A 26,148-nucleotide genomic window follows, 5' to 3' on the forward strand; every position below is an offset into this window, starting at 1 on the left:
AGAGCAGGGAGGTTATGATGGAGCTGTACTAAATGCTAGTTGGGCCACAGCTGGAATACTGTGTGCAGTTCTGGTCGCCACACTATAGGAAGGATGTGATTGCATTGGAGAGGGTGCAGAGGAGGTTCACCAGGATGTTACCTGGGCTGGAGCATTTCAGCTATGAAGAGAGACTGAACAGGCTGAGGTTATTTTCCTTAGAGCAGAGAAGGCTGAGGGGGGACCTGATTGAGGTGTACAAAATTATGAGGGGCATAGATAGGGTAGATAGAAAGGAACTTTTCCCCTTAGTAGAGGGGTCAATAACCAGGGGGCATAGTTTCAAGGTAAGGGGCAGGAGGTTTAGAGGGGATTTGAGAAAAAACTTTTTCACCCAGAGGGTGGTTGGAATCTGGAACTCACTGCCTGAAAGGGTGGTAGAGGCAGGAACCCTCACAACATTCAAGAAGCATTTAGATGAGCACTTGAAATGCCATAGCATACAAGGCTACGGACCAAGTGCTGGAAAATGGGATTAGAATAGATAGGGCTTGATGGCCGGCGCAGGCACAATGGGCCGAAGGGCCTCTTTCTGTGCTGTATAACTCTATGGGCTGGATTTTGCCAGCCCTGGGGAGGCGGGTTTGGAGGCAGGACTGCTGGGAAAATGGCAGAATTTGGGGGCGGGTGCCCAACCCGCCCCCAACACGCCTCCATGCCATCTTGCCAGGAGGCGGGTAGCCGACCCGCGCCGGGTCCCGCGCCTCCTCGAGGCAGGAAGGGGATTAATGCAGTTTTTTTGGCTATATCCTATTTTGAGCCCTGAAGTGTGGGCTTCCTGATGGCTCCGAACCACACCAGGGTCAGCGAGGCAGGCCGTCGGTCTGCGGGGGTCGGAGGGGCCGAGATGTCCGGTGTGCAGGTGAGTAATGGGTGCATGTGTGCAGAGGTAAGTGTGTGAGGTGTGTGTAAAGTGTTTTAATAAGTTTTACTTACCTTTACTTCTTCCTGCAGGCTTCCTCCCTTCAGGTCTCGGGAGTCCCTCAGCTCACTGGCACAGAAAGCAGAATGGTCGCTGAACTGTCAAAAGCTGCAGCCTTCTGCTTTCTGGTCAGGAAGGCTTTCTAATTGAGTCCTGAGTAAAGACACAACTTAGAAGACAGATTGTCAGTGTTTGACAGCTTCACAGAGCTGACAAACAATGACATTTCATCTGTCAAAAGCTCTTGACAGATGAAACCGCACTCGCTGACGTCACCTGTAACTGGCTTTCCCTTTATTGGCCTGCTAAGCCCGCTGGGCGGGCTTAACAAGGTCAATCAAGGGAAAATAGCGTGGATTGGCCACAAGTCGATGGAGGCGGGACTAAAACCCAACAAGTGGGAGTCCCGCCTCCAAAAGCTCCCCATTGACAAAATCCAGCCCTATGACTCTATCCCCAAATCTCCTCAATCGGGTGCCACTGCTCCTTTAATGGTAAAGTATACTTTTGTACGTTATGTAAAAGAACTGACAGCTGGCGGTAAGTTTAAAGCTGCACCTGATAGGAGACTTTCTGCTGGAAATACTCAGCAGGTCAGGCAGCATCTGTGGAGAGAGAAACAGAGTTAACGTTTCAGGTCGATGACGCCTAAAACGTTAACTCTGTTTCTCTCTCCACAGATGCTGCCTGGCCTGCTGAGTATTTCCAGCATTTTCTGTTTTTATTTCAGATTTCCAGCATTTCGCTTTTGTAGGAGACTTTCTGAATATGTTGCATAAAATATAATGAGTTAGAAATTGCGGTTGGAGGCGTACCTCTGGAGTACGCCTCCGACCCGCGAATCATTCCGCACCTACCTCCAGGCGTCCAGGCTGCGGAGAGTTCCTGTCTCGGGCCTCCAGGCATTCGTCTGTGTAAAGGTCCACGGATCCCAGGGACACAGACGGTTCGGAAGCATCCCTGAGATCAAGTGGGCCCGGTCCTCTAATCACAAAGGAGGATTCCATTGCAGTCATTTACAAAGGAAGTCCCCTAATGATATGCAATGGAATCCCCAAATAATTATACAATATACACAATTCTAATAAACATAAATGTGCTGAATTTCAATTTTATTCATTATGCCAAATACAATAAAAATTAAATTTTTTGATAAATTATTTTAAACATCTTAATCTGGGCCAATATTTGCATAATATAATTTAAAGTGTATGTGCATCATTTTTGATTTTTAAATATTTAATGTAAAGCTTATATATACCCTTACGCTGATGAAAGCAGGCCCTACGCCTGCTTTTACCAGCTGTAAGAGTTTTGTGGGCAATTGCTGGGCAGTTGTTGGGCAAATAGCCCAACTCTGCGCCAGCGATACTGATTTTACATTCGGATCAGATGATCTGTCAAGGCGTACCTTGACAGATTGCAAGTTCTGGACTTCGCGCATGTGCAAGTGCGTACGGAAACCCAGAAGTTGTGGGGCTTTTCAGATGGATTATGATGGCATACGCTCAGCGTACACCATCACAGAAACGGCAATTTCTGCCCCCATATAACCTGGTGCACGGAATGGTGCAATCACCCCCATCAATGCCCCTCTGCCCCGCACCCCTCCCATAAAGAGGGGATTCATTAGCTAAGACTAACAACAACAATTTGTATTTATCTAGCGCCTTGTAAAATGTCCCATGGTGCTTCACAGGAGTGTAATCAGACACAAGATTGATACCAAGAAAAAAAAAGAGATATTAGGACAGGTGACTAAAAGTTTGGTTGAGGTAGGTTTTAAGGAGCATCTTAAAGCAGCGAGTTGCTGAGATGGAGAGATTTGTGGCAGGAATTTCAGGGTTTCGGGCCTAGAAGGTTGAAGGCATGGCCACCAATGCTGGGGTGAAGGAAGTGAGAGGTGCACAAGAGGCCAGAGTTGGAGGAACACAAAGTTTTCAGTGGGTTGTCGGGTTGGAGGAGGCCACTGAGATAGGGAGGGACGAGGTCATGAAGATAATTGAACATAAGGATGAGAATTAAAGCAGTAGCTTTACTCCACTGTAAGGGATGATCCCAGTGTGTCAACCAATCTAACCTCACAATGAATCCACAGCAGACCCTGTTTGACAATGGTACCCAAGCCTGTACAGATACAGAATAGATACGTCATGATGTCTTATCTATGACATATCTTATTTATGACATCTTCGGCAGCACCTCCCAAACCCATGACCTCTACCACCTAGAAGGACAAGGGCAGCAGGTGCATGGGAACACCATCACCTGCAAGTTCCCCTCTGTTAGATCCGGGTATCTTAATGTGGTGTCCTTCAATAATCAGACAAAGACTGCAGGGAATGATCAACAGGTGTTTACTGAATGAGGGTTCAAACTGCAACTGACTGTACAGATCACTACTCAGGGTTTATATACAGGTGTGGTCACTGCCGGTACTACAGGATACATGAGCTGTAAAAAGTAGTTCTCCCCCTTAAAGGTACATACACTACAATTCCTCCCCTTTTAGATTAACAGTACCATAACACTCATTTAACAATTAAATATCAAACTAATTACAATTAACACTTTTAACATGCAACATTAACTGGAAATAGTCTATTTATAAATTCAGTCTTTGGGGAGGCTTCCTGATTCTTTCTGGATAATGCCTTTCCCGAGTGTCTCGCTCTTGGTGCGGAGGCGATTCTAACACCCTGTCGTCAGTTGATTCATCAGCTTCCAATGCTATTGTTTCTGAGGTAGATGCGACCTGCACGTCGGGTTCCTCACCAGGTACGTATGGCCGAGACATGGGGTTGACTCGTTCCTGTGACTCTCGGATCTGGTCAGCATGGCGTCTCACAATGTTCTCCCCAACATCCACTGTGTACATTAGTGGCCCCTGCCGTGTGCATATCGTTCCTGGTTGCCATTTCTCTGTTCGGTAGTCGCGGGCCAACACTGGTTGCCCTACATTGAAGCTCCTTGTCGGCTTCTCATTGATGTGCTGGAATTGCTTATTCTCAACATCTCTTCGTACATTTGGTCTGAGCAAATCCAGACGAGATCTCAACCTTCGGTTAAAGAACATCATGGCCGGGGCCTGGTTGGTGACTGCATGTGTCGCATTTCTGTAGGCTAACAGGAAATTGTCCACCTTATGCTGCAGTGGAATGTCATCATCGCACATGGCCTTTACTGCTTTTTTAAAGGTTTGTACGAACCTCTCAGCCAATCCATTTGTGGCTGGATGATACGGGGCGGATGTGTAATGCCTTACCCCATTCCTTTTCATAAAACTTCGAAACTCTTCGGACAGAAACTGTGGTCCGTTATCAGAGCAAATCTGCTCTGGCAAGCCATTCCTGGCAAAAATGGTCCGTAGGACTGCAATAGTTTTCTCCGTGGTGGTGGAGGACATTTTGACCACCTCAGGCCATTTCGAGTGCGCATCCACGGCTATTAAAAACATTGAGTCCATGAATGGACCAGCAAAATCAATATGCACCCGTTGCCATGGAGATGAGGGCCACTCCCATGGGTGTAGAGGGGCATGTGGTGGTGCATTTTGGAACTTCTGGCATCCTGAGCAGCTCTTTGTCAGGTCCTCGATTTGCTGATCGATCCCCGGCCACCACACATAAGCCCTAGCAAGGCTTTTCATTTTCACCCCTCCCAGATGACCTTCATGAAGCTCATTGAGCACTCTCTTCCTTAACTTGGGTGGAATTAACACTCGGGATCCACACATCAAGGTCCCCTGGCATACTGACAGCTGTTCTCTTCTGGATGAGAATGCTGGCAACAGTGAGTCGCCATGTGCTGGCCATCCCTTCACCGTCAAATCATATACCCGAGACAGTGTCGGGTCATTTCGGGTCTCCTTCTCTATACCAGCGTTAGTTACTGGAAAGCATTCAATTATAGTCGAATGAAATATTTCGACAGGATCCACTGCTGGTGCTTCCTCCGCAGTAGGCAGTGGCAGGCATGATAGCCCATCAGCATTTCCATGCTGTTTTGTGCCCTTATACTCGATATCACATTGGTGCACCCCTAGAAAAAGGGACCATCTTTGTAGCCGTTGCGCAGTCATCACCGGAACGCCCTTCTTTGGATTAAAGATGGAGACAAGTGGTTGGTGGTCAGTCAGCAAGGTGAACTTCTGCCCGTGCAGATAGTGATTGAACTTTTTCACTCCCCACACTAAGCTGAGGGCCTCCCTGTCAATCTGGGCGTAGTTACGCTCGGCTGAGGTTAGTGACCGAGACGCAAAGGCTACTGGCCTCTCCGAGCCGTCCGGGAATTTGTGCGACAGCACCACTCCAATGCCATAGGGTGATGCATCACACGCCAACCGAATTGGTAGTGCTGGGTTGAAATGAGCCAACACCTCTTTCGATGTGATCAATGCTTTGCACTTCTGGAAAGCTTGTTTACAGTCGTCACTCCACTTCCATGGTACCGCCGTTTGCAGTAGGGTGTTCAGTGGGTGTAGTACGGTAGACAAATTCGGCAAGAACTTATGGTAGTAGTTCACTAGCCCGAGGAACGACCTCAGTTGTGACACATTTTCCGGTGCTGGAGCCTTGACTACTGCCTCAATCTTTTCAGGGGACTTATGTAACCCCTCTTTATCAAGAACATGGCCACAATACGAGATCTGCTCCTGGAAAAACTTGCATTTGTGGCGGTTAGCTCGGAGCCCATATTCCTTCAATCTAGTGAGCACCTGCTCCAGGTTGGCGAGGTGATCACTGTCATTTTCGCCCGTGACCAGGATGTCGTCCAAATAACACTGGGTCCCTGGAATCCCTTGCAGGACTTGTTCCATTGCCAAATAGCCGGAGCTGATGCTACCCCGAACACCAGCCGGTTGTATTGGTAGAGGCCTTTATGAGTGTTGATCGTGAGGTACTGTTTCGAGGCTTCTTCTACCTCCATTTGCAGGTACGCCTGGGCCAGATCAATCTTAGTGAAGCGTTTTCCTCCAGATAGCGAGGCGAAAATATCTTCAATCCACGGAAGCGGATATTGTACAGTGTGAAGGACTGGGTTCACTGTTACCTTAAAGTCCCCACAGATGCGAACATTCTTTGGGTCCCCAGGCGTATTACTCAATGACCTCTTCATTACAGGAACGATGGGTGTAGCCCACTCGCTCCAGTCCACTTTGGACAGTACTCCTGAACGTTCCAAACCTTCCAGCTCTGCTTCGACGGCTGGGCAGATCGCATAAGGATCGCTTAAAAAGCTTTGGGCTTGCATTTTCCTCTATTTTGATCGTCGCTGTTATGCCTTTTAGTGTTCTGAGTCCCTGCTGGAACACTTCTTGTGCGTCAGTTAGCATTTTTGACAGTCGTCCAGGTGTGACTTCGTCATCCTTTTTGGCATCTACAGTCAGTGCTTGTATGGAATGCCAATCTAGCTGTATCTTCTGGATCCATTCACGTCCTAGTAGTGGTGGTCCTCCATCTGGCAATACATATAGGTCCATTTTTGGTGTTTCCTTGCCCTTATATATAACGTTCACCCTTATTTTTCCTTTGGGGTAGACTTTTTGCCCCGTGTACGTCTTCAAGACAATCTTTGTATCTCTCAAGGGTATATATGAGAATAGCCGCTTGTAGTCCCTTCGGTTTATGACTGTTAGGGCTGATCCTGTGTCCAATTCCATTTTCACTTGGACTCTTGCTATCTTGAGCGTGACCCAGATAGTTTGGTGATCCTCTGTTTTGATCACATTATGTAGTTTCAGACAACCCAGCTCCTTGCTTCCGGAGTCTGTACCACTCTTCTGTTCGTCTGAACTACTCTCCGTCACCTTATGTACCTTCTTGTACTTCTCCTGTGGAGATTTCTTGCTGCTGGTTTTCTTTCCCGACCTGCAGACTCTTGCTATGTGTCCTACTTTTCCACACTGTCTGCACACTTTGTCCTTGAACCAGCAATCATTATGGTCGTGTGTTGTTCTGCCGCAGCGATAGCACTTCACTGTTCCGTATGACATTTCGTTTGTGCCATATTCTTGCGGTCTCCGTTGTATCTCTGCAGCACCCCGTGCGGCTGCTTCGTGTGATACTGCCATGCTGAAAGCCTTGTCCAGCGTAAGATCCTTTTCCGATAGAAGCCGTTTCTGGGTTCCTTCACTTTGAAGCCCACACACAAACTTGTCCCTTAAAGTATCTGCTAGTCCCGTTCCAAACTGGCAGTGTTTCGATAGCTTGCGCAGTTCCATTAAATACTCAGCATTACTTTCATCTTTATGCTGGTTCCTTTTGTGAAACTTAAATCTTTCTGCTATCAGCAGCGGTGTGGGGTTTAAGTGGTCCTGTAGGATTGACACTATGTTTTCAAAACCCTTTTCTACTGGCTTCTCTGGCGTTACTAGGTTTCGTAGTAAGCCATACGTTTTTGCACCCATTGAATTCAACAATACCAGCGCTTTCTTGTCATCTGGCACTTCATTCGCCTTGCAGTATACTTCTATGCGTTCGACATATGTCGTCCAATCTTCGACTTCATTGTCGAACGCTGTGATACTGCCACTCTTCGCATTTTTGGGTGTGGTTAGACTGGCTTAAAATGGCATCTCCCGCGCTTTCCTTTCTTCCCCGCTGCGGCTTAAAATGGCATCTCCTGCGCTTTCCTTTCTTCCCCGCTGCGGCTTAAAATGGCATCTCCTGCGCTTTCCTTTCTTCCCCGCTGCAGCTTAAAATGGCGTCTCCCGCGCTTTCCTTTCTTCCCCGCAGCGGCTTAAAATGGCGTCTCCCACGCTGCTGCCAACGCCGCTCTCGGCGGTCCTCCTGGCAAATGGTGACGCCCTGTGGGTTTCGTGCGCTGCTCCTGCGCTGCTGCCAATGCTGCTCTCTGCGGTCCTCGTGGCAATGGCAGCGCCTTGCGTTTTCCTGCGCGCCTCTCTCCCCCGTTGACGCTGCTCGGCCCTTGAACACCGGCTGCGCTCTGCTCTCTCTCGCCTCTCTCCCCCGTTGACGCTGCTCGGTCCTGAACACCGGCTGCGCTCTGCTCTCTCTCGTTGACGCTGCTTGGCCCTTGAACACCGGCTGCGCCCCGTGCGCTCTACCCTCTCTCTCTCCCCCGTCGACGCAGCTCGGCCCTTTCTGTGCCGCTCGGTCGGCTCTAGCCGCCGCTGTCCGGGAAGGGTCTGCGCAGTACCTGTTGCCAGCCCGTTTCGCTGGACCACCTGTAAGATTCGCAATTTTCAGCAAAAATCACGCAAGAAAACTGGATAAAATAAGACTGTTTATTGACCAAAGTAAGCTTGCACAGAAAAACTTTTGATAAAAGGGCATACAAAATGGCCGCCAGGCCCCGTGATCAGTTTATGAACCATTTTATTTCTGTTACTGCAAGCCAGACAGGCTTGTGGATTGAAGACAGTGAGCCCGCGAAAGCCAGTATCTGGGAACCGAAACTCAGAGCAACAGCATACATATTCAATGGATTATAAGTACAGGATGGGGCCCATCAAGATATGGGCGGACAATGTAAAAACACTTATACCCATTTATCGTACAAAGGAAAAACCGTTTAGCAGCCATCAAGGAAAATGTCCGGACCGATCAATATGCGAACCGAGCCGCGGTGACAATGCAAAGGACATTAACAGACATTATCGGCCAGGAAGGCCAGTTCAAGTTATCACCGGCTCCGTTACAAGACAAAGCGCCCCTGCAGAGATTTCTGCCCGCCAAAATTAATACAAAGACAGGACTATGATTTGGCGGGAGATAAGACTGTCCCAAAAGAGTATAACTATGGATTGAAAGTCCATCTAAGTTACTTCTTCACTGCTACGGCTTCTTGTTGGGCGACTTCAGGCTTCCATTTTCTTCAAGAACTTTCTTCTACGAGGAACGAACGAAGGGCGGACGGTGCCCGGATCGGCGCCTCTTCCACTTCGGCAGATCGATGAAAACGTTTTCGTCTTTTTAAAGACGGACGGTTTCGGAAAAAGGACAACGTGGCCGGTGTTCAGCCAAACAAGGCTCGGCCACGACGAGAAGACGACAAGGGTGGCCCGGGTACTGGGGTCGGGAGATCATCGACGACCCAGGCCGACGGAGAAGAAACCCTCTGGAGAACCGGCGATCGATGCCACAAGATTCTCCCATGTGCATAACCTGCATCTAGGTCTACTCCATGAACCAAAATCCACGATTGTGGATCTCAACCTTGACGAGCGCTCATCGAGGCTGGGTCTACCCCACCGCCTCGAGGGAGGAGAGAATATCGACTGCGCCAGAAGCTTCCAATCCACGTGACGACGGGAAGCGGTGTCAAAAAGTCTGCGAACCCCTTTTCGCGATTTCGAGAGTGGTGAGCATGATCCCAAGTTCCCCAGGTCGAAACTTAGTTTAGGTATAGGGGAGGGAGTTAAGGGAAATCGTAATGTGTTTCCCCTTTTACGATGTGCCGTGTGTTCCCCATTTCCATAGAGTCAAGTTCATAAAGTTGTGCATGATTGTAGTTACTTTAATCTGTGCCTATGACATGTATTTTGTAATGCTTCAAACTGTTCAAAAATAAAAGCATCCATTTCGTGCTATTCAGCCTGGTCTATTGAGTCCTCTTCTCTGCACTACTGCTCTCTGCATCTAAGTCCAAGGTCTAGAACCGTAGGGGGGGTGGGTCGAACCACTCAAGGGTAATTCTTGCACGAAGCCTGGCAGGGGGCCAGAACGGGCAAGAGAGCAGAAAAACCCCCTACAGAAATGGCGACCGCGGCAGGACCTTGGCAGCAGGAAAGTAGTGTGTTAGATCAAGATCTGAATAAACGAAATGTGATGGATGAAAGAATATCAGATTATGTTTTCGGAAAAGTCAACCTCACAAAACAATGGATATCTGATCTACTAAGGGATAGGCGCCCGCTAGACGCAGCCATCAAGTGGACAGCAGGTAGAGAGCATAAGAAATCTGTAGAAAAGGCGGTCTGGCTGATGTGCTACAAGAAGCAAGTCCAGCTTTTGGACCAGGTAGTTGCAGCACAGACAGTCCAGATCAACGGCTTGCTTAAAGACGTAGAGGAAAAGGTTGCAGGAGGTCAAAAACTGATTGAATCGCTTGACGCGCTGAATCAGGAACGCCGCTCTGTAATTCGCTGCCACGAAACCCGGGTAGAATATTTAAAATGTCAGGTCGTTGAGGCCAAGGCCAGTGAAGGTAGAATGAGAGAGAGGTGTTTCCGTCTAGCCAAACAAGTAGATGCCCAAGAGGAAAAGCTCCTGGGAGCCAGGGCAGCATATAAGATGGCCATGGAGGATAGATCTGAGAACACCGACCACAGCGCTTGCCGCCGGGAGCTAGAGGACCTGAGAAAGGCCCTAGCGAAGGCAAACGGGTTGGTGTGTCTCATAAATCCACCAGCGAGTCAGCTGTTGCTAGCCAAGGAATCCAAAAGACCGATTCCACAAGAGGCAGTTGGGGTACCAACCCCCGAACCTTCTGCGCCTCCTGCCTATGAGGAGACTTGGACTCCGGGACAGGAGACGGAGACGGTAGAGGAAGAGAGCCCTGAGGTAGAGCAACCCCAGACAGTAGAGTCGGGGCCGGCGCCAATGTGTCCAACGAGACACCGGAGGATCGGTCCAAATGAAGAAAATGGCGATGACGGACCCCTTGAGAGTCAGATCATAATGCCTCATAGCGCACGACAGCTAAGAGAGATGATAAGTCACATCCCAAAACTCTCCGAGTCAGGAGATCCCTCCGTGCATTTCAGGGACGTGGAGCAGACCGCAGCAGTCAATGACTGCGACGGGGTTGAACAGTCTAAAATGCTGCTGTTCTCCCTGGACAGTTCGCTCCTCCAGTGTCTCCCTGACGAGAGCAAGAGAGGGCACAGGGACTATGAGTTGCTACGGGATGAGATTCTGGAGATCATGGGAGAGGGGGACGGAACTCCGTTCCTCCGTTTAGAAAAGACAGTGCAGCTAGAGGGAGAACCCCCACGGGTTTTCGCCGACAGGTTGTGGCCAGTGTATCGGCGCAGCTGCCCGGGCGGGCCGGCCCGGGCCGGGCTGGATGGCGAACAAAGGGCTCACTGGCTTCGGTGCCTGGTAGCAGGTTGCCTGCCAGTAGTGAAGGAACAGGCCAAAGCATGGTTTGACCCCACTAACGCCCGCTCCACGGAGGAAGTAGTACTAGATCAGCTCACGATCAGTTATAGAAACAACAAGGGCAAGAAAACGCCTGTTGTGAAAGGAAAGGTGCATGAGGTGAGACCCGCAGCCTCTGCTAAAAAGGAATGGCGTCAGGAGGGAAATCGCCATCCCCAAGCAAATAGCAGTTGTTACGGGTGTGGGAAGGAGGGTCATTGGCGCAAGGACTGTAGGAATCCTTGGAAGGATAAGAGGGAGAGAGCGTTCGCCGCAGCCCAAGATCAAGCCCAAGCCCGAGTCGCCAACGGCCCGAGAGTTTACCCAACACCAGCACAACCACAAGTGCAGGCCGCTGCCCCAACACCAGTCCAGAACCCAACCGTAGCCTCTGCCCCGAATAAAGGGGGTGGTGCGGTTGTGGACCCCGCTGCGATCGAGTCAGTCTTGGAGACTATGCGGTCTCTGATGACCTGGCAGGGGAAGGTAGCGGTTGCTAACAGCCCTATCGCCCCCGAGACCCCAGCCGAAACACCTAAATGACTGACGCCCGCGCAGCCCATCTACTTGTGTCCGCTCCGCTATGACGCTTGGAGAAGACCTGTGGTGGAGATGGAGGTGGAGAAACAAAGGGGTAGTTACCTGTTGGATACGGGAGCTTCGTGTACCGTGATCCACACGGACAAACCTTTTGCCTCACCTCTGTCCGCCCAGGCTCCATATTTAGTAGCGGGTTTCACAGGTAGAGAACAGGCTGGCGCGTACTCCCTCCCGCTCTCCATTCAGTTGGGAGCGCTCCACACCACATGGACGTGCATCCTATTGAAGTGGAATGAGGGGGGGGGGAAAGGCATCCTCGGGGCTGATTTCTTGGTGGAACACGGGATCCTCGTGGACCTGAGAAATCACTGTCTCTGGGGAGCTGAGGGCGGTTTAGGTAAGGTAGTCGTAATCCCGGGGAAGGAAGAAAAGGGGGCCCTGTGCACTATGAAGCCGTCAGGAGGTTACGATCTCGAGCTCATGATAACAAACGTCCCAACGGACTTGCAGGCGCGTGTGTCAGAAAATCTGACCGCGTTCGCCACCCACAAGCACGACTGCGGGAGAGTCACTGGGTTCGAAGTCAGCGTAGACGGGGACCCCATGATCCGACCCCAAAAGCAGTATAATTTCCCCAAGGAGGCAGAACCCGACATGGAGACAGCAATATCTTCATTGGTACAGCAGGGCGTGTTGAGGACGATAGCCACCCACGTGAACTCCCCATTATGGCCGGTAAAGAAACCGGACAATTCGTGGAGAGCCACGGTGGACTACAGAGTCCTCAATAGTAATATCCCAGCCTGCGCGCCCACGGTAGCAGCAGTTGCAGACTTAATAGGGAGTATTCCAGCATCGGCGACCACATTCACGGTGCTGGACATCTCGAACGGTTTTTGGTCCATTCCGCTGCGGCGGGAGGACCAGTACAAGTTTGCCTTTACTTTCAAAGGGCAACAGTACACTTGGAACTGCTTACCACAGGGTTTTCACAACAGCCCCAGCATTTTCCATCAGTGCATGGCGGGGAGTTTGAAAGAGTTCAGCCAGCCCAACCAGATAGTGCAGTATGTGGACGACTTACTCCTGTTCACAGATACAAGGGAGCAGCACGGCCCACTGTTAGCCGAATTGTTGGAACTGTTAGAAAGGAAGGGTTTCAAAGTAAACCCAAAGAAAGCCCAGATCGGCCAGCAGGAAGTTAAATTCCTGGGTCTGGCCATCCGCGCTGGGGAAAGAGCCATAGATAAGGCCAGACGGGAATCTATACAAGATCTGCCGATTCCCAACACAGTAACGGGTGTAAGGTCCTTTTTGGGATTGACCGGGTACTGCAGAGATTTCATCGAGGACTATGCTGCCACAGCGGCCCCGCTACTTCGACTCTTACACAAGGGAGTCGAGTGGTCTTGGGACGAGGGGTGCCAGGCAGCATTCGAGAAGTTGAAAAGAGATCTGCAGACCGCGCCAGCCCTAGGGGCCATAGATGGGGGAGAGGAGTTCTTCCTGGAGGTAGCCGCTAGTGGGGACAGCCTGAGCGCAGTGCTGCTCCAAGAGCGGCACGGCAAGCTAAGACCAGTAGTTTATTCCTCCAGGGTGCTCACGGATGTGGAGAGGAGTTTCTCCAATTGCGAACGGCATCTCCTGGCCACGCATTGGGCTGTGAACAGATCAGTGATCTTCACAGGGACCTCTCCCATTACGCTCCTCACCCATCACACCCCCACGAAGATGCTTCTGGACGGGAGGATTAAGGGTGGGACCGTAAGCAGCGCTCGGATTGCGCGCTGGACCCTCCTCCTTTCCCAGATGGATCTCAAAGTTAAAGGCCTCTGCGCGCCAAGGCTCGCAGCCAATATGGCATATCCCGGGACAGCCCATCAATGTTCCGTAGAAGGGGTATGGGAAGTTAACATAGGTTTACGGGCCGGGATACATCCCACGGGCCGCGAGATCTACGTAGACGGTTCTAGCACTGTAGCTGACGGCAAGCGACTCACAGGGTGTGGAGTTTATGACCCTGCGGCAAACATTGCCCTGGCAATTAAGCTCCCCAGCACTATGAGTGCGCAGCAGGCTGAACTGTCCACGGTGGCGTACGTGGTTACCCACCCCGAGATTTTCCCAACCCCATACACGATTTGCTCAGACAGCATGTTCACGTGCAATTCGTGTACAGAGTACCTCGCCATCTGGTCCCGACGCGGGTACACCTCCGCGGACGGGCGGCCTTTAACAGTTAAGCCCTTGCTGGAGAAGATCCTAGCAGCTGTGGGGGAGAAAGGAGAGGTGTTCATCCATAAGGTGAAGGCTCACTCCACTACAGAACCCCGCAGTCAGGGCAACCAGCAAGCGGATGCGCTAGCCAGGGAGGGTGCCCGCAACGGCATTCTCTGGGACCCATACGAACCCGGACCCGTGGCGGCGATCCAAGGCAGGGAGGGAATTCCCGGGAACACAGGGGTGACACCGCCCCCAGACCTAAAGACCGTCCAAACCCTGGATCCCGCCCTAAAAGCAGTCCTAAAAGCCATCACAGAGGGCAAACAGGTAGAAGGTCCGTACAGTACGGCAGCCCTCACAGTCAAAGAAGGTATGCTGTTCCGAGAGGAGCAGTGGGTTGTGCCGCAGCAGCACCGAAGGGAATTCCTGCAATTGGCCCACGAGGGTCCAGGAGCGGGACACCCCGGACCTGAGGTCACCTGGCAACGGGTGGAGCAGGCGGGATGGTAGCCGGGACTTCGGGACGATGTCCGCGAGTTCTGCGCAAGCTGTCTTGTGTGTGCTGCTAACAACCCAGACCCCCACAAAAGGAAGGTGCCCATGGGGCACATCAGGAGGGTAGAGGGACCATGGCAGTCGATTCAGGTCGACTACATAGGGCCCCTGCCCGCCGCCCAGGGAGGCTATAAGTACTGCCTTGTCCTGGTAGATGTGTTCACCAAATGGGTAGAAGCCTTCCCGTGCAGAACAGCTACGGCACTGGGTACTGCTAAGATCTTGATTCGGGAAGTGTTCTCACGGTGGGGACTCCCCCGTTTTGTAGAGTCCGACCAAGGGAGTCAGTTCACCGGTCAAGTAATGCAGAACGCCCTCATGCTCTTGGGCATTGAGGGAAAGTGGCACGTAGCATACAATCCCCAGTCATCCGGGATTGTTGAGCGTATGAATCGGACCCTCAAGGAAAAGCTGAGGAAAGAGACAATGGGCTCGCCCCAGAAATGGGCGGAGGTCCTGCCTTTAGTCCTCATGGGGATCCAAGCCAGCCAGTCCAAAAGCACGGGGTATTCCCCGCACGAGTTAATGACTGGAAGGATCATGCGAACACCCACCCATGTGCTAGCCCCGGTGCTCACTGAGGGCCAGCTCCGAGAGGTGAAACGGGACAAATTCGCCCAAACCCTCTTGGAGCGCCTGAGACAGATTTATGGGCAGGCGGCTGGGAACATGGGAAGACAGCACCAGGGAAATAAACTGTTGTTGGAACCTCGGAAACAACAAGAGTGGGTAGTCGGAGACCAGGTCATGGTCCGAAACTACGCCAGGGTAGGGAGTTTTGAACCACTGTACATGGGGCCATACAGCATTGTAGACAAGGCCAGCCCCATGGTTTATGCAGTGAAGACGCCCCGACGTACCAAATGGTTTCACATCAACCAGTGTAAACTGTTTAAACCGGGTACACAAGGGCCACCAAAGGGGACCAGGTCTGAGAACAAAGATCCTCAGCCTGTAACAGAGTCACAGACCACACAGGCTGGAGCAGTAGCCTGCGTGAAGGGAGGGGCCATCCCATTGGAGTGGGAGGTCTCATCTTTTGAATGGGATTTAGGCAGGGGAGAGCCCGAACAGCTCAACCTCGCTTTAGACCCAATCACAGAGGAGGAAGAGTCAGAGGACGGCAGTCCCGCCCTCGACTCAAGCTTGGGGGAGGTAGGGAGTGGGGGTGGAGACTCGTTACCTGTAGGGACAGGTGAGGTGGAGTCGGAAGCCACAGATCCCGACCCCGGGGGGGCGGAGCCTGAGGGAGGGGAGCTGGAGCCGGCAGCTGTGGAGGAACCACAGGCTGTAACGGTAACAGTCACAACCCCCGGTCCATCGGCCCCGGGAGCCCAACCCAAAGCAGCCCCTCGTAGGTCGGCTCGAGCGCCCCAGCCCAGAAAATTTTGGCCAGATTCTCCCCATCCTTCCCAACCATGGCTTAAAGCAGCCCCAGGAAGACATGATCCCCGTTCAGCAGAGACAGGCTGCGGGGGATCAAAGCCAAAGATCAATGCAGCCCCACCGCAGGGTGTGGCACACGACAGACCTCACAGGGATTTGGAAAGCCGCCCCACGGAGGGCGGCGCTGTACATAAGTTAAGTTAGGTAATTATGGTCATAGTTTAAGGAATGTAAAGTATATGGTGTTAAGAGTACAATTTTGAGGTCTGCCCGGTATGTGTGTTTGTTAGGGAGCGGGGTCCAGGAACCCGCGCGTCCAATTAATTTAGGCCAGCACCTATCGGGAGCCCGGCTACATCATTTTGTTGGTTACAGAAACCTGGGATACGATGGAAAGGATTGTCGTCGCGTTCATGGCGATCGGGTGCGGGTGGGCCTACCGAGGCCGCACCAAGGACGTCATCATTTTCGGGTGCTCCGGGGACACGGCCCCCATCGCAACGGATGGGACGGGGGAGCGAGAGGTAGAGGAAACCGCCACCTACTTCCACCAAGGGAGATGGCCAGGTTGGCTGGGAACGAATTCTACGGAATATTCCAGCAATTTCGGTTTTGCCTACCAAGAGACTTCATTAACGTGCCCTCGAGTGAGGATCCTAGCGCCCAGAGTCAGCGTCACCGTGGGAAAGAGGATTTGTCTGGTGTGCAATGGGAACGTACCACCAAGGCGATGGTGGTGGCTACGAAAGCTGGGAAAGGACATGAGAAACTCTACGGTCGAGTGGGAGCGACTGGGTAATAATACCCATCGGACTATTACGGGAACTCACAGACAATTACGTGTGTGTTGGGACAAATGGTGGGAACCAGATGAGGGAATATATGTCTGTATGTGGGGTTCGAGACACGTCTGCCCCAAGGGCGTGTCCATCTTCTTCCAGAGGCAGTGGCAGGATGAAGGGAAGGGGATGAGATGGGATGTTAGCACTCGAGCGTGCGGAGCCCCATACTCCCCTATTCCGGTGAACGCCACTGAACTCATCACCCGCCCACGCAAGCCCCTGCCCACGCTTCCGGTAGCACTAGCCCAGAAAGGAGGGTGCCCAACCACCACCAAGGGACCCGGGAACGGTTTAGTATTGGTACCCACCGGTCAGGTGCTGTACCAAGGGGTACACTACGCGGTGGCCTCAGTGATTTTAAATCTCACTGAGGTAAGATTGCCGGAGTGGTGTCCCAAAGAAACGGAACAATTATACCAGGTCCTGTTAACCCGTATGTTTAGACAATTTTACGAATTTGACTTTGCCGACATCGACAGAGACAAATTATACACCACACCGCCAGAAGTTTTGGATCGAGTCGGGAGGCAAAGAAGGGGTACTGTAAATGACATATTCACTGCTTTTAATACCGGGACATCTGTTGTCAACGCTCTAGATAACGTGGAGCTGCAGACACAGATCAACGGTTTAAAAGCCCAGTTAAGGAACATATTGACAGACGAAAACAAGGTCGTGGGTTCTGAGTTGCATGAGGACCAGGCCATGACACTACACTTTAAGGACATAATTGCTGAGCTGGAGAAACACGCGAGAACGGTAAATGCACTCATTAAGGAGGATCGGAATGCGTCCGATCAAGCTGCGCAAAACGAGGCCTGTGTGCTGTACGGGGCGTGGTTACTGGGCGAGGGCCGCAGTAATCTTGAGGATTTAAAACAGGGTTTGGTCCCGTCCTGGATCAGCAACAAGCACTTGCAAGCGCTCCACCCTTTTGAGAATGCATTAAGCCCGTGCCAGCTCAGGCTAGCCGCAGAAGCATACCCAGTTCCAGTGGACTGCGGACATTCGAATCACACTATTATGGGAATAGTAGTAAGAATGCCGGTGTTGGGTCCCGCAGCAAAGCCCGCCCCGGTATACAGAGTAGAGAACATTGGAGTCATTCAGGGGGGCGCACACATTCGTTACGCAGTGGTCCCGCCTTACGTCATCAGATGGGAGCGTACGATGACAGGCACCGACCTCTCGGGATGTCGGAGCCGGGGAGCACACATCATCCTGTGTCCCCAGCACTTGAATGCCTTTTTGAAACCACAGTGCGGGTTCAGAACCGCTAGCGCGAAGCCGGTGAATTGCACCATGGAGACAATGGCAGAGGACCATGTGCCCCCACAGGTAGCATATATCGGGGGTGGGACATACTGCGTCACCACTGCAGCGCCTCAGTACCGATATGGACAACACAAGTGGTGTTCGGTCGGTGATAGCAGTTTCTGTTTCAAACCCAGGGCCGAGGTTCAAGTGGCACAACAACGAATTGTTCCCATTCCTGCGCCCTTCACCGTACACATCACTATCAAAGAGAATTTCACAGACTTACAACGATTTGTCGCGCATTTTGGTTATGTCATTCCCCCTCTTCCCGAACACCTCACCAAGATTTTAAAAGCCGTTATAATTTCGCAGAAACATTTCTACACACTGGAGCAGAAGACTTTAGAGATAGGAAAAGACATATTGGACATAACCATCCCACCATGGTGGGACTTGTTCACCAACATAGAGGTCCCCGCCTGGATTAGAATAGCATCCCATATCCTAGTAGCATGTCAGGTTTTGATTGTGATATTTTTGCTCTTCGTGCATTGCAAAAGAGGCAAACGCCTCCAGAGGCACGAGAACACAGGAGAATGGAGAGAACGCTATGTGCGAATGGGGGAAGCAGATACCCCACTCTAAGCTGCTAGTATAAGATTAAGCGTCCCTCCATTTAAAAAAAATTTTGTGATTGTTTTGGGTTATAAGGAAATAAGTATTGTTATGTTATTAGTTGTTCTTAAGTTTTTTTGGATTAATAAAAGATGCATGCAGATGGTGCCAGGGGGTATCAACCCCCGCACATCTGACAAGTGAATGTGTTATAGTTTAAAATACGCTGTCTATGATTGTCCAAATGTACAAAAGGTAATTTTCGTTTTCTGCGGAAATGGGAACTGCATGTGTCGTGAGGGTCATAGATAGCTAAGTGCCAGGAATGTTTGGATGTGGGGAATCAGGGAAAATTTGCTCATCAAGGATTATTGATACTTTAAGCAAGCTATCAGTATCACAGGGGGGCCTGTAAGATTCGCAATTTTCAGCAAAAATCACGCAAGAAAACTGGATAAAATAAGACTGTTTATTGACCAAAGTAAGCTTGCACAGAAAAACTTTTGATAAAAGGGCATACAAAATGGCCGCCAGGCCCCGTGATCAGTTTATGAACCATTTTATTTCTGTTACTGCAAGCCAGACAGGCTTGTGGATTGAAGACAGTGAGCCCGCGAAAGCCAGTATCTGGGAACCGAAACTCAGAGCAACAGCATACATATTCAATGGATTATAAGTACAGGATGGGGCCCATCAAGATATGGGCGGACAATGTAAAAACACTTATACCCATTTATCGTACAAAGGAAAAACCGTTTAGCAGCCATCAAGGAAAATGTCCGGACCGATCAATATGCGAACCGAGCCGCGGTGACAATGCAAAGGACATTAACAGACATTATCGGCCAGGAAGGCCAGTTCAAGTTATCACCGGCTCCGTTACAAGACAAAGCGCCCCTGCAGAGATTTCTGCCCGCCAAAATTAATACAAAGACAGGACTATGATTTGGCGGGAGATAAGACTGTCCCAAAAGAGTATAACTATGGATTGAAAGTCCATCTAAGTTACTTCTTCACTGCTACGGCTTCTTGTTGGGCGACTTCAGGCTTCCATTTTCTTCAAGAACTTTCTTCTACGAGGAACGAACGAAGGGCGGACGGTGCCCGGATCGGCGCCTCTTCCACTTCGGCAGATCGATGAAAACGTTTTCGTCTTTTTAAAGACGGACGGTTTCGGAAAAAGGACAACGTGGCCGGTGTTCAGCCAAACAAGGCTCGGCCACGACGAGAAGACGACAAGGGTGGCCCGGGTACTGGGGTCGGGAGATCATCGACGACCCAGGCCGACGGAGAAGAAACCCTCTGGAGAACCGGCGATCGATGCCACAAGATTCTCCCATGTGCATAACCTGCATCTAGGTCTACTCCATGAACCAAAATCCACGATTGTGGATCTCAACCTTGACGAGCGCTCATCGAGGCTGGGTCTACCCCACCGCCTCGAGGGAGGAGAGAATATCGACTGCGCCAGAAGCTTCCAATCCACGTGACGACGGGAAGCGGTGTCAAAAAGTCTGCGAACCCCTTTTCGCGATTTCGAGAGTGGTGAGCATGATCCCAAGTTCCCCAGGTCGAAACTTAGTTTAGGTATAGGGGAGGGAGTTAAGGGAAATCGTAATGTGTTTCCCCTTTTACGATGTGCCGTGTGTTCCCCATTTCCATAGAGTCAAGTTCATAAATTTGTGCATGATTGTAGTTACTTTAATCTGTGCCTATGACATGTATTTTGTAATGCTTCAAACTGTTCAAAAATAAAAGCATCCATTTCGTGCTATTCAGCCTGGTCTATTGAGTCCTCTTCTCTGCACTACTGTTCTCTGCATCTAAGTCCAAGGTCTAGAACCGTAGGGGGGGTGGGTCGAACCACTCAAGGGTAATTCTTGCACGAAGCCTGGCAGGGGGCCAGAACGGGCAAGAGAGCAGAAAAACCCCCTACACACCGTGGCTGGAAAGCCAAGCCTGGCTCTCGACGGTCTCCCCTGCGATGCCCGTGCTTCTGGACCCGACCTCCTTCCACTGTTCTCCAGGAGCGAATCCCTGGGAGGTGATGCAGAGTTGCAGGTAGGTTCAAATATTCTCGTCGCCAATGTTAGATCCGGGTATCTTAATGTGGTGTCCTTCAATAATCAGACAAAGACTGCAGGGAACGATCAACAGGTGTTTACTGAATGAGGTTCAAACTGCAACTGACTGTACAGAGCACTACTCAGGGTTTATATACAGGTGTGGTCACTGCCGGTACTACAGGATACAGGAGCTGTAAAAAGTAGTTCTCCCCCTTAAAGGTACATACACTACACCCTCCAAGTGACAAACCATCCTGACTTGGAAGTATATCACCGTTCCTTCATTGTTGCTGAGTCAAAATCCTGGAACTCCCTCCCCAACAACACTGTGTGAGTACCTTCACCACACGGACTGCAGCAGTTCAAGAAGGCGGCTCACCACCACCTTCTCAAGGGCAATTAGGGATGGGCAATAAATGCTGGCCTTGCCAGTGACACCCACATCCCAGGAACAAAAAAAAATGTACCTTTGATATAGGCAAAATATGGTGTTTAAAGGAGCATGGTTTTCAATAGTTCTTCAGAGGGCTCGAAAGATACAGAAACCGAAAAGCAACTCTCTTGACTTGGGTTGATCCCTCAACCTAGGTATCAATAAAGTCTGTTCTGTATACTGCACCACAAAGGCCAGAATTTTCTGCAGGTAGGCGGGTTGGGGGCGGGGGGCCATCCGAGGTGACTGGGAAACCCGAGAGGCCGGGTTTTCTTGCAGGTCCTGCTGACTTTAACGGCAGGGTCTGATTTGAATGTGAGGCCTCGGAGTCCCTCCCGCAGCCAGCCAGATTGAGAGGCTGGCTGGTTGCGGGAGGGTAGGCCTGCAGCTGCAGAGAAGGGGCGAGGGGTCGGTCCGGGGAGGGATTGCCGGGGGATTGCGGGGGGCTCGGTCAAGGATTGCGGGGGGTCGGATCGGGTATCGGGGGGGGGAGGTTGGGGATCGGCATGGGAAGATCAGGGATTGGGGGGTTGGTCGGCCGGGGATCGGCGATTAGCGGGGAGGCCGGAGGCTGGGGGGGGTCAACGGGGTGGCGGGGGTTCAGCCGGGGCATTGGCGGGGGGAAAGAGGATTGGGGCCAGCCACCGGAGGATTATGGCCAGCACTTCACAACATATATTACAGGTTAAGGAATGGGAGTATATGGCTTATAAATTTATCAGAGCCTTGAGATTCTGTTACAGCCTGGAGCACTCACCCTTTGGTGTGCTTTGCCGCTTGAATTTGTATCTTCCACTATTAGCAGTAATCACTGTTACAGCTGTATTGAGATTTACTTTGCATGACATGTGGCAGGAGAAGAGGTTTTACAGGAAGGGAAAATATGTGGTCGCATCACATGACAAGAAGAGATAGTTTAACTGAAAATGAGTGCACAGCATTTTACCAGGATTCCTGCAGTCCCACATATATAATAAAATATTACACTAAGGCGTGTGTATGATTTGCCGTAGAATCAAGTAACAGTTTAATGTCTCACAGCATAACGTTCATGGTGTCCTATGTTCTTATTCGTACAGATTAAGTTCTGTGCATCTCCTTTGTGGAGGAGAGTAAACTGATCAGAGGAAACATCCACACACTACTCAAGAAAGCAGCCTGGCAGGTGAGCCAAGAAGTGCAATCGAGCACATCCGTGGAGCTGTCCGACCCCCCCAGTTCAGTAATGGAGGAAAGCCATGGATTCCGAAGAATAACAGGGGGGAGGCAAAAATAGGATGAGTAAAATCAGAAAGGTGGCGACATTGTTTAAATTATGGAAAATGTTTTTTGTTTATCATTGAGAATGTGTATACTTTAAAAACTACAAATGACCATCAGTCTTCAGAAGTAAAGAGCTTCACTCTGATCCACAGAAACTGATGAGAATACCAGTGAGTGGAATTGGCTACGACAGTTTAGCCACTGCACTCTAGTGAATTGAAATGGAAAACCCTCAGACTCATTTCTACCTGCATTCATTACACTCCGGTTAACAGAATCATTTGCGGCTTCAATGAATGCTTTTCTGACTGTATTACACATTTTACTGTAGAGCACACTGAGCAGTGTACGTGAGCAGTGCACACCAAGGAGTGCCCGCTAAGCCTGGCCTATTATATTGGCTCATAATTTGCTGTTACAATAATGGGGAGGCTAATACCACTCACCGTTATTAATACACAAATGCTGCAGCAACATCAGGCGACGGGCCAGATGCGCGCTCAACGTGGAAATCCAAAAGTTGCTTGTCCGAGATGTGCCGATCTGCCGTTAGCTTCCCATAAATGGCATCTCGCTGTCTGGCTCAGTGTTGAAATGCATTGAATGGCGTGAAGTTGCTGTATTTGCCTGAATACGAACTAAACTCACCACAGAAAGTTAGAGGTGGTCTGAAGTGACGCAAGGAGCCTGGTTTGGAGCAATTTAAGGTCCATGCATATTTGATTAAGCCTGGACTAGCTGTCGGAGATTCTTTTAACAATGTGTTACTGCCAATGAACCTCTCTTGCACTGAAAATTAACTATTACAAATGTGAACTTTTATTCCTTCAGGTTTTAATTGCTGATGCAGGTTTTAAAAATGTAAAATATAATTTTAAAAATGTTTTAAATTACTTTTCCTATCTGTCTCTTTTGTTTCTCTTAATCCAATCTTTCTTTCCCTCTCTTTATTTCTCTTTCTGTACATGATTTGACATTGAATTCACCCATTCTAATTTACACTTCCTTCTCAGTTCTTGCGCTGTTTATTTCGCTGTCCTTCATTCTGATTAAAGAGATACACAATTGTTTGCCGTTCACTCGGGTCCCAGGTGCCCAGTCTCCCTCACTGCGACGTTATCAGCTCGCACTTACAGCAACTTGCGCCGCAAAATATCATCGAGTTTAGACAGGCATGGGCCAGTCTAACTAATGATGGATGGCGTTTGTTGCCCTGCTACTGCAAATTATGGGCCATTAATTGTGTCAGTTCACCAATCTACTGGATCATTGTAAGCACTGTTTGTAGCAGTTTACATATTTAGCAGTCTTTCGTTAATATTAAAAGAAGGAAAAATTTAATGTAAAACTCTAAGGGGGAAAAGTTTGTCCCCTTAGCGCCTCCCGTTAGCGCCAGTAGATGATGCTAATGAGGCGCTAGACCAGTATTTCCGGGGCGAGGCGAATCCAGCACTACACGCCAAATCAGGTCCTCCCCCCCTCCCCGTAGCGCTGCCGGAAAGAGGTATCGCTGGGAACATCAACGCCAGGTAGATCGTGACGTCAGTGAGTGTGCAACGCTCACTGACTGCCCAATTTGCAAAATTGATTGTTGCCACCTACCTCACTGCCTGGAGTAAACAGCGAAAGGGAGAGCTGGCATGCAGCACCAGGAAGTTGGCTCCAGGGACGTTATTTAAAGGGATTATCAGTAATCACTCGCTGCTGTCAGGTTAGTGCAGTTCCAATGGTTTTTTGTTACTTTCACCCACTGCAACAGTTTGATTCAGTAATTTGAAGGTTCTTTTGTATCAGGAGTCTTCTGGCAACTAAAAAGTAGCAACATTTATTCTTCAAAGATTCAAACTGCTACACTTGGTAACATTAATGGGGGCTGTACTGGCATGCCACCTCGCCCACCAGGATCTACGGCAGAGGGAATGCAGACGGCGAGAAATACAGGAACATGTGCACAGAGAGATGATGAGGGTCTTCAGGGCTCTCAACAGGAGGCCTTACCCTCCGAGGGTATTCCGAGAGCAGTTCTCCTACCTTCAATTAAGCGAGGAGCAGTGTATTAGATGGCTCCACCTCACCAAGGAGGGGGTCACAGAACTCTGCCACCTCCTCCAAACAGACCTCCAGCCTCACACCAGGATGACTTAAACCCCAGATCCCCTTTGCTCACCACATCCCCATCATTCCATCCCTCTCGCAGGCCATATCACAGCACAAAGCTGAAATGATCGACACCACAAAAGAATGGTAAGTGAAGCAATAAATTTATCTAAAAGTAGTGGACACATATTTACACCAAAAATATTTACTTTTCACCTTTGTGCAATCCCTTAGTGCCTGTCGTTACTGTGCCTTTTCCTGCTCTAGTGCTCCTACAAAGTGTTGGCCCAGTGGCTGCAGCAGAGCTGCTGGAAGGCTGCTGAGTGTCCATGCGGGAGACTTGTCTTGCAGGACATCCTCGACCAGCTCTTGACCTAGAAGGACCAGCTGTAGACTGCACCATCTCAGCATAGGTGGCAGCAGTCTGGGCTGGCTGGATGACAGGCAGCAACAAGGGCAATGGCAGAGTGGCAGTGGTGGGAACAGGAATGCTGTCATCCTGAGAGAGGACAGCAAGTTCCTGCTCCACTGACCCACTGCCACTCCCCCGGGGCAGCACCTCAGCATCCCTAGCAATCTGTTGGAGCACAGATTACTGGCCTGCTGTGACACCGTGAAAGCCCCGGTCGATGGTGGTAGACCCAGCCATGATAGCAGAAGTCAGAGCTTGCGTGACATCAAGCTGAGACTGCACGAGAGCAGTCTGAAATTGGATGCCGCCAAGCACTGACTGCATTACAGCACTAAGACATTGCGTCGCTTCCGCCTGTGCTGCATTGAAAGCTGCCAGATCACCCATCACATGCAGCATCAGGTCTGGGTCGCCACTGTCTCTCTGGGAGTCTACCATCCTTTACAGACTGGAAATGATTGGCTCCATGGTGTGCACAGAGCATTGTGCAATGTTGGAGACGGACTCCTCCATGCACCTTACCATTGCCAAGAGGCACCCTTGCCATTGCAACTATCATCTCCTTGTGCATGCCCATCACCCTTCTTCTAAAGACCTCACCATCGAGGTCCTCATCTGAGTCCTGTGTAGCAAAACTCATGTGTGAACTCGCCCTCTGGGGAGCTGGCCCCCGAGCTATCCTTTCCCCCTGGCCTTGCTGCAGCCCACTTATCCCCAGTGCCTCACCCTGTGCAGATCCCACTACTATGCTAGCCTCTAAAGAACACGTAGTGCCAGTGCCTGAGCTGGTGCCTGCAGGTGAGACAAGAAGTGTCTTCTTCCTCCTCCTCTTCTCCCGCCTCACTCTCTACGGTGCCCTCAGGGACAGGCTGCTCAGGTGCCTGCTGTTTATCTGAAAGCATAAAGGCACAAGAGTCAGGTTAAGGTGAGGGAAAGGGTGCAGGAAGGGAGAAATGCATGCATACAGCATGATAGCTGGAAAGTGCAAAACGCTTGTGGGGTGAGGGGAAAGTGGGATGTGAGAAGAAGGAGTAGGGATGAACATACATTGTTGTCCCCAAGAGGGTCAACGTCGCCAGTGGCCACGGCGCCCACCACCTGGTGCCCAATGTTTTGCAGTGCTCAATTCTCCAGCACAGACAGTGGTTGGGTGTCAGCTTGTCCCCCGCCTGTGTGCTCCTGCTCCCTCCTGTTGTGAGCCACCTTAACCTGCAAGAGAAAGGAAAGTGTGTGAGTGACTGTGGAGCAATGTGTTTAGGTGATGTGCCTGCCATAGTTGAATAGCTCTCATTATGTGCAAGGTGTGAGATGTGGGTGTGAGTGTTGGTAGGTAGAGATTGTTGGTGGGTGAGTACTGGGGGTGTGGTGCTTTGGGCAGTGTGTGAAGATTGT

This window comes from Somniosus microcephalus, chromosome 24, assembly GCF_052327205.1.
Source record: "Somniosus microcephalus isolate GS21.2 chromosome 24, FLI_Smic_1.0, whole genome shotgun sequence".
NCBI lineage: Eukaryota > Metazoa > Chordata > Chondrichthyes > Squaliformes > Somniosidae > Somniosus > Somniosus microcephalus.